Consider the following 10513-nt stretch of genomic DNA (forward strand, 5'->3'; position numbering starts at 1 on the left):
ATCACCCACGAGCTGCCTCCTCTGCTTCCTTAAGAACGAAGGCAGAGAGGCTTAAGCGGTGGAATTTGTCATTTGGTGCATTTTGCAGTTTAGTCCTTGTTTTTATCATATTCACGATTTGGTCCTTAGGGTTTACATATAGGTCCTTAGATTCTTTCTTTTCTCTTTTTTTTTTTTTTGAACAGATCTCCCAAATCTTACAAATAAGTTACCTCTGATTCATACTCTATTTCTTTTGTCAATTAAAATAGATGCTTACGTTATCACCAGAAATTTATACGAACATTCGGAAATAAGTAGTGTTACACTCTCCCCCCCTTAAAAGAAAAATTTAGTCCTCTAAATTTATCGTACCTCTATTCGATGAAAAGACAAGGATACACCTTTTTCATTTCCTCTTCTAGCTCCCAAGTTGTCTCTTCTCCAGAACGATGTCTCCAATTTACTTGAACCAGTGGGATGACCCGATTCCTTAGGACTTTTTCTTTCTTATCAATAATCTGAATAGGCTCTTCCACATAGGATAAATCTTTATCGAACTCCACCAGCTCATACTTAATGATGTGAGAAGGGTCATACATATACTTTCTAATCATCGAGACATGAAATATATCATGGACATGGCTCAATGCTGGTGGTAAGGCAATCCTGTAAGCGACAGAACCAACCCTCTCAAGAACCTCAAAAGGTCCAATAAATCTTGGGCTTAACTTTCCTTTCTTCCCAAACCTTATAATGCCTTTGGAAGGGGAGACTTTTAAGAATACAAAATCTCCGATTTCAAACTCAATATCTCGTCTCCTATTATCGGCATAACTCTTTTGACGACTTTGAGCAGCTTTTAACCTTTTCCTTATAACTTGAATTTTCTCGGTAGTTTCTTGTACCTGGTCCGGTGCTAACAACTTTCTGTCCCCAACTTCCTCCCAACATATAGGTGTTATGCACTTTCGCCCATATAAAGCTTCATAAGGAGCCATCTGAATACTTGAATGATAACTATTGTTATACGTGAACTCAACAAGTGAAATATTCTTATCCCATTCACCTTTCCAATCCATAACATAGGCTCTAAGCAAATCCTCAAGTGTTTGAATTGTTCTTTCTGACTGACCATCGGTCTGAGGATGATATGCAGTGCTAAACTTAACTTTAGTGCCCATAGATTCCTGTAATCTTCTCCAGAATCTAGAGAGAAATCTGGAGTCTCTATCAGAGATGATCTCCTTTGGAATACCATGAAGTCTTACTATTTCATTAACATATAAATCTGCAAGTCTATCAAGCGAATAAGTCATATTAATCGGAAGGAAATGTGCAGATTTTGTTAACCTATCAATGATAACCCAAATAGCATCATGCTTCCTCGAGGTTCTGGGTAGTCCTGAAACAAAATCCATAGTAATACATTCCCATTTCCATTCAGGTATAACTAAAGGTTGCAGCAACCCTCCAGGTCTTTGGTGTTCTACTTTGATTTGCTGACAAGTCAAACATTTTGAAACATACATTGCAATTTCCTTCTTCATACCTTCCCACCAATAATGACTTTGAAGATCTCTATACATCTTAGTGCTCCCAGGATGTATGGTGTACTTCGAAGTATGACTCTCCTTTAGGATTTGATTCTTGATATCCGGTTCATTTGGTACACATACTCTCTCCCCAAATCTCAATAGGCCATCCTTTGAAACTTGAAATTGTGGCTTCAATTCTTTTTCTACTTCATTCCTCAAGTAGATTAAATATGGATCTCGTAATTGTCCTTTCTTAATTTGTTGAATAAGATCAGATTGCACTTGAATGGAGGCCATCAATATCATCGAGTCTTGCTCTTTCCTCAAAGTTTTCAAATCAGAATTTTCTTCTAATAACTTCCATTGCTTCACGACCAGACTAGCCATAAAACTTGTAGATTTCCTACTAAGTGCATCAGCTACCACATTGGCCTTGCCCGGGTGATAACGGATGGCACAATCGTAATCCTTCAGAAGTTCTATCCATCTTCGCTGCCTCATGTTTAGCTCTTTCTGAGTGAAAATATATTTTAGACTCTTATGATCAGTAAAGATTTCAAACTGTCGACCATACAAATAATGTCTCCAAATCTTTAGAGCAAAAATGATTGCTGCTAATTCCAAATCATGAGTTGGATAATTCAATTCATAACCCTTAAGTTGCCTAGAAGCATAAGCAATTACTCTCCCTTCCTGCATCAAAACACATCCTAAGCCCTTTCTTGAAGCATCAGTATAAACTACAAATCCCTCACTACCACTTGGAATAGTGAGAATAGGGGCACTAGTCAATCTTCTTTTTAACTCTTGAAAGCTTTGCTCACAATCATCGCCCCATACAAATTTCATATTCTTCTTAGTGAGTTTGGTGAGAGGTTGAGCAATTCGAGAAAATCCTTCCACAAATCTCCTATAATAACCTGCCATGCCCAAGAAACTTCTAACCTCTGTTACATTTGTTGGTACTTCCCATTCAACTACAGCTTCTATTTTCCTTGGATCAACAGATATACCCTTCCCTGAAATCACATGGCCTAAGAAAGCAACTTCATTCAACCAAAATTCACATTTGCTGAACTTCGCATACAACTTCTTTTCTCTTAGTATGGACAACACATCACTCAAGTGTTCCTCATGCTCCTGGTTACTCTTTGAATACACCAATATGTCATCAATAAATACAATTACACAGATATCCAAGAGCGGTTGAAATATCCTATTCATTAGTTCCATAAAAGCTGTAGGGGCATTTGTCAAACCAAACGACATCACCAAGAATTCATAATGACCATATCGAGTTCTGAAAGCTGTTTTTGAAATATCCTCCTCCTTGATCTTTAGCTGATAGTAACCTGACCTCAGGTCAATCTTAGAGAATACTTGTGCACCCTGCATTTGATCAGGTAAGTCGTTACTTCAAAAAATACTCGTTTCTTATGGTCACCTGATTCAACTGTCCATAATCAATACAAAATCTCAATATTCCCTCCATCTTTTTAACTAACACCGGAGCACCCCATGATGAAATATTAAGCCAAATAAAATCCTCATTTAATAATTCTTGTAGTTGCTTTTCCAATTCCACTTACTCAAATGATATCTTTCTGTAGAGAGGCTTAGATATTGGGATTGTCCCAAGGACCAAATCAAAAGCAAAATCATATTTGGAGGTAATCCAAACAAGTCATCCTGGGATACATTAGGCAAGGAGATAAATAATGTCCAATACTCTCAAAATAAAAGATCGGCTGATCAAATATGCAAAAAGTGATCATTTGTTATATACTAATCCATACTGATATGATAAGAAGATAGCCAATCCATACCAAGTATAATATCATAACTCCAAATCTCTAGGAGAACTAAATCAGCAAAAGTTCAAGTTCTCCAACAAAAATCAGACAAGAGGACCAGATTCAAGTTCGTTATCAAAGAATCTCCATTGATTGTACTTACATATATCACATAATACAGTGGTCTAGGTTGAATACCCAAGTGATAGGCAACATGTTACGAATCAAATCGTAGATAGGACCCATGGTCAAACAAATATTTGCATTCTTTCATAAACATGTATAATACCTTTGATCACTAATTCAGAAGTTTTAGAATCATATTCAGTGATAGCATACACTCTGACATGGGCTGATGATTTATGAGGCAGTGACTCTTTCTTATTGTTCAAATGGCAGTCTTTTGTTTTATGATCCAACTTTCTACAAACAAATAGACTCCAATCACCCACCAACACAAACTTGTTTCATAATTTAACTTGCAATTCACACATGATTGAGTCTTTTGTGGTGACTTCCCTTTTCAAATCCAAATGTCTCGACCCTCTTGTTATCACTTTCTGAATCATTTTCAATCATTTTTTTTTTCTTTTTTTTTTTTTTTTGGTAAACTTGTCCTTATCATTCTTGTCACTGATCTCCAAAAATTCTTTTCATTGTTCTCATTAATGATCAGCCTCTACTTCCAATATAAGGCAGCAAAAGAAATCTTTCGATCATCAGAACAATTTTGTACATCAAATATCTTCTCTGTTTGCATCATCCATTTTTCGACCACCAATGAAATTAGGTCCACCATGCTTCCGCTGCGCCACTCTGATTCAATATCCCCGATTACCCTTTCATCCCACTTAATTAATCAAAATCAGATGAAGTAGGAGGACTAAATGTCATCGTCATCCTAGATTCCTAAAATACATCAAAGAAAATTTTCACCAATCACTGTAGTTCACTAGACCTCAATATATTTTGCACGTCAACATATCAAATATTCCAGTGATCCTCAAACCATGCTCTGATACCACCTCTGTCACGCCCCTAAAAATATCCATGATATTTAAATTTTTTCGCCACAACTAACCCAGGATCCAAACACACATTTGAGGTCACTAAGAAAAACATTCGGATCAAAAATTTCACTTCTATAATCTATCAATTCATAACCCTGTGCAATTCATAAACATAGCACACATCACTCGATAATTCATACAATCTGAACTCGACTCATCAAAATAAAAAAAAAACCACAACATAAATCCACAAGTGGGGAAATCTATGCAGTCACCACAATCATCGATTTACCATAAGTTCATATCATTACACAATTTAATTTAACATTCCAAAACCCTATACATGAGGGATCCTTTAACTTACACAAAATCCACAGGTTTAGATTCATAGTCACATTTCATTAGATGCAAGGTAGCTTATACACAACTACATATATGCTAACAAAAGTTCTGCCCAACGTCTTCTAAACTTTCCGCTGCCTCAGCCCATTCTTAACATTTAAGCAAACGATACGCTATCCTGAAAAATTTATCAACAAATGGGGTGAGCATAAAGAGCTCAGCAAGTGACTAACATATCCATATCAAAATAGTACAATTTCCAAAGAGATGCAGTTTCAAACACAAAGCAGAATATACGATTTCGTATACATAATATTATTAGGAGCAGAATCATAATTGTCCTTTTTAATCATACATATTTGGTTCCTGACAGATGGGGCATAGAGTAATTGGAGCATATCAGAAACAAAGGAAACATATCGGAGCTTATCAATGGCATTTAAAATGTTCCAAATCACATCAACGACATATGGAACATTACGAAGCAAAATCAACAGTGAATGAAGCATTTCAGAGCATATCAAACTCATATGTCATACAGAAGCTCAAACGTCGTCCTTGACGTTGCAATCATATCATAACTATCCAGAGCACGAACAGAAATAACTCACCAAAACTCTGGATGTCATATCAAACATATAGAGGGTGTAGTGGGATCTCAGTCAGAATGTGATTCATCCATTTCTGAATGACCACCTGACAAAAGTCTCCCACGTCTGGGAGCTCCATCCACCCACGTCTAGGTGAAGTCAAAGGGGGCCGGCAGAGCATCGCAGGCTCTAAGCAATATCCCACATAGCGGGACCCCACATAGCGGGCAAATAAGCACATACCAGAATATCCCACATAGCGGGACCCCACATAGCGGGCAAATCAGCGCATACCCTTTACCATTTCTGGCAAAGGTCCAGACAATCCCACACACCAGAGTACAAGAAGGCAGTTTCAACAAATTGCAGCATATAACGGAAGCACACGCGGAACAACCAAACGTACATGTGCCTTTTCAAAAGCAATGTGATGCAAGGAACAAATCTCTCACAAAAATATTCATTTTAGGGAAAGAATTGAAAGCAAGAGTGTACAGGGATTCTAAGCAATCGTAACCAGCTCAATTCCAATAAGAAGGTTAGGCGAATTCAAGTATCCAAAGGAAATGAAACAGAATACGCGAAATCGACCAAAGCTCGATTTCGGACAGAATTCCAGTGGCACATCCAACAAATATTTCAAAATAACAAATATGCTCCAATACTCATAAGAAGGCTATGGTTGAACCATATATCAGTCTATATTCGGATGGAACAGATTTCATATGAAACAGGGCTCCCAACACAGAGTTACCTCTGATTTGGTAACGTAAGGTCAAAATCACAATCACTGGTTTGCAGACTTTATAGGATCGGATTCAACAGACGATAGGATGAGCAATTGAACTCCAAAATGTTCAAACTATATGTCAAAAGAGAGGATTTCAAGTCTAGTTTCAAATAAAATCAGTTTGGTACAAATCAGAATTTTCAACAGGGAGTTATAGGCGTTTTAGTTTCGAAAGGTCAGAAGTCTTGAACTCTGTTTTACAGCGTCTATAGGCTCTTTTGAAACAAATTTTTGGGTAAGTATTCGGTGTCCAAAATCTACAAAATCGGTATCAAAAGAAATATATACGAGTCTAATTTCAAACAAAAATAGTTCCTGCCTGAATCCTCATTCTGTACTAAAACTTATAGCTGAAACAGTGCTTAGGGGTCAGTTTACCGAAAAAAAACTTTCAGATTCCATGGTTTTATGTCCAAGGAGAGACATATCAGTTTCTAAATAGAAATCTTCCAATTTATTTTGAATCAACATAAAAACAGAGTCTAATACTGCTGTAGGATGGGGTTAGAACACTTGCCTTTGGAAATTTTGACCCGAAATGACAAGATTAAAGCAAGAACCCTAAAAGCCCCAATTTTCTTTCTCTTCTTCTTCTTCTTCTTCTTCTTCTTCTTCTTCTTTCTTTCTTTCTTTCCCTGATCACCCACGAGCTGCCTCCTCTGCTTCCTTAAGAACGAAGGCAGAGAGGCTTAAGCGGTGGAATTTGTCATTTGGTGCATTTTGCAGTTTAGTCCTTGTTTTTATCATATTCACGATTTGGTCCTTAGGGTTTACATATAGGTCCTTAGATTCTTTCTTTTCTCTTTTTTTTTTTTTTGAACAGATCTCCCAAATCTTACAAATAAGTTATGTAACACCCCTCAATTCCGAATGTTCGTATAAATTTTTGGTGATAATGTAAGCATCTATTTTAATTGACAAAAGAAATAGAGTATGAATCAGAGGTAACTTATTTTTAAGATTTGGGAGATCTGTTCAAAAAAAAAAAAAGAAAAAAAGAAAGAATCTGAGGACCTATATGTAAACCCTAAGGACCTAATCGTGAATATGATAAAAACAAGGACTAAACTGCAAAATGCACCAAATGACAAATTCCACCGCTTAAGCCTCTCTGCCTTCGTTGTTAAGGAAGCAGAGGAGGCAGCTCGTGGGTGATCAGGGAAAGAAAAGAAGAAGAAGAAGAAGAAGAAGAAGAAGGAGAAGAGAAAGAAAATTTGGGGCTTTTAGGGTTTTTGCTTTAATCTTGTTACTTCGGGTCAAAATTTGCAAAGGCAAGTGTTCTAACCCCATCCTACATAAGTATTTGACTCTGTTTTTATGTTGATTCAAAATAAATTGGAAGATTTTTATTTAGAAACTGATATATTCCTCTTTGGACATAGAACTATGGATTCTGAAAGTTTTCGGTAAACTGACCCCTAAGCACTGCTTCGGCCCTAAGTTTTAGTACAGAATGAGAATTCAGGCAGGAACTATTTTTGTTTGAAATTAGACTCGTATGTCTTTCTTTTGACACCGATTTGGTAGATTTTGGACACCGAATACTTACCCAAAAATTTGTTTCAAAAGAGCCTATAGACGCTGTAAAACAGAGTTCAAGACTTCTGACCTTTCGAAACTAAAACGCCTATAACTCCCTGTTGAAAATTCTGATTTGTACCAAACTGATTTTATTTGAAACTAGACTTGAAATCCTCTCTTTTGACATATAGTTTGAACATTTTGGAGTTCAATTGCTCATCCTATCGTCTGTTGAATCCGATCCTATAAAGTCTGCAAACCAGTGATTGTGATTTTGACCTTACGTTACCAAATCAGAGGTAACTCTGTGTTGGGAGCCCTGTTTCATATGAAATCTGTTCCATCCGAATATAGACTGATATATGGTTCAACCATAGCCTTCTTATGAGTATTGGAGCATAATTGTTATTCTGAAATATTTGTTTGATGTGCCACTGGAATTCTGTCCGAAATCGAGCTTTGGTCGATTACGCGTATTCTGTTCCATTTCCTTTGGATACTTGAATTCGCCTAATCTTCTTATTGGAATTGAGCTGATTATGATTGTTTGGAATCCCTGTACACTCTTGCTTTCATTTCTTTCCTAAAATGAATACTTTTGTGAGAGATTTGTTCCTTGCATCACATTGCTTTTGAAAAGGCACATGTACGTTTGGTTGTTCCGCGTGTGCTTCCGTTATATGCTACTTATTGTTGAAACTGCCTTCTTGTACTCTGGTGTGTGGGATTGTCTGGACCTTTGCCAGAAATGGTAAAGGGTATGCGTTGATTTGCCCGCTTTGTGGGGTCCCGCTTTGTGGGATATTCTGGTATGCGCTTATTTGCCCGCTTTGTGGGGTCCCGCTTTGTGGGATATTCTGTTATGCGCTTATTTGCCCGCTTTGTGGGGTCCCGCTTTGTGGGATATTGCTTGGATGAATCACATTCTGACTGAGATCCCACTACACCCTCTATATGTTTGATATGACATCCAGAGTTTTGGTGAGTTATTTCTGTTCGTGCTCTGGATAGTTATGATATGATTGCAACGTCAAGGACGACGTTTTAGCTTCTGTACGACATATGAGTTTGATATGCTCTGAAATGCTTCATTCACTGCTGATTTTGCTTCGTAATGTTCCCTATGTCGTTGATGTGATTTGGAACATTTTATATGCCATTGATAAGCTCCGATATGTTTCCTTTGTTTCTGATATGCTCCAATTACTCTATGCCCCATCTGTCAGGAACCAAATATGTATGATTAAAAAGGACAATTATGATTCTGCTCCTAATAATATTATGTATACGAAATCGTATATTCTGCTTTGTGTTTGAAATTGCATCTCTTTGGAAATTGTACTATTTTGATATGGATATGTTAGTCACTTGCTGAGCTCTTTATGCTCACCCCATTTGTTGATAAATTTTTCAGGATAGCGTATCGTTTGCTTAAATGTTAAGAATGGGCTGAGGCAGCGGAAAGTTTAGAAGACGTTGGGCAGAACTTTTGTTAGCATATATGTAGTTGTGTATAAGCTACCTTGCATCTAATGAAATGTGACTATGAATCTAAACCTGTGGATTTTGTGTAAGTTAAAGGATCCCTCATGTATAGGGTTTTGGAATGTTAAATTAAATTGTGTAATGATATGAACTTATGGTAAATCGATGATTGTGGTGACTGCATAGATTTCCCCACTTGTGGATTTATGTTGTGGTTTTTTTTTTATTTTGATGAGTCGAGTTCAGATTGTATGAATTATCGAGTGATGTGTGCTATGTTTATGAATTGCACAGGGTTATGAATTGATAGATTATAGAAGTGAAATTTTTGATCCGAATGTTTTTCTTAGTGACCTCAAATGTGTGTTTGGATCCTGGGTTAGTTGTGGCGAAAAAATTTAAATATCATGGATATTTTTAGGGGCGTGACAGAGGTGGTATCAGAGCATGGTTTGAGGATCACTGGAATATTTGATATGTTGACGTGCAAAATATATTGAGGTCTAGTGAACTACAGTGATTGGTGAAAATTTTCTTTGATGTATTTTAGGAATCTAGGATGACGATGACATTTAGTCCTCCTACTTTATCTGATTTTGATTAATTAAGTGGGATGAAAGGGTAATCGGGGATATTGAATCAGAGTGGCGCAGCGGAAGCAGGGTGGACCTAATTTCATTGGTGGTAGAAAAATGGATGATGCAAACAGAGAAGATATTTGATGTACAAAATTGTTCTGATGATCGAAAGATTTCTTTTGCTGCCTTATATTGGAAGTAGAGGCTGATCATTAATGAGAACAATGAAAAGAATTTTTGGAGATCAGTGAGAAGAATGATAAGGACAAGTTTACCAATATGAATGTGATTGGAAATGAATCAGAAAGTGATAACAAGAGGGTCAAGACATTTGGATTTGAAATGGGAAGTCACCGCAAAAGACTCAATCATGTGTGAATTATAAGTTAAATTATGAAACAAATTTGTGTTTCAGGTGACTGGAGTCTATTTTGCTTGCGGAAAGTTGGATCATGAAATAAAAGACTGCCCTTTGAACAATAAGAAAGAGTCACTGCCTCATAAATCATCTGCCCATATCAGAGTGTAGGCTATCACTGAATATGATTCTAAAACTTCTGAAGTAGTGATCGAAGGTATTATGCATGCTTATGAAAGAATGCAAATATTTGTTTGACCATGGGTCCTATCTACGATTTGATTCGTAACATGTAGCCTATCACTTGGGTATTCAACCTAGACCACTGTATTATGTGATATATGTAAGTACAATCAATGGAGATTATTTGATAACGAACTTGAATCTGGTCCTCTTGTCTGATTTTTGTTGGAGAACTTGAACTTTTGCTGATTTAGTTCTCCTAGAGATTTGGAGTTATGATATTATACTTGGTATGGATTGGCTATCTTCTTATCATACCAGTATGGATTAGTATATAACAAATGAT

The sequence above is a fragment of the Musa acuminata genome, chromosome BXJ1-8 (assembly GCF_036884655.1).
Source record: "Musa acuminata AAA Group cultivar baxijiao chromosome BXJ1-8, Cavendish_Baxijiao_AAA, whole genome shotgun sequence".
NCBI classification, from domain to species: domain Eukaryota; kingdom Viridiplantae; phylum Streptophyta; class Magnoliopsida; order Zingiberales; family Musaceae; genus Musa; species Musa acuminata.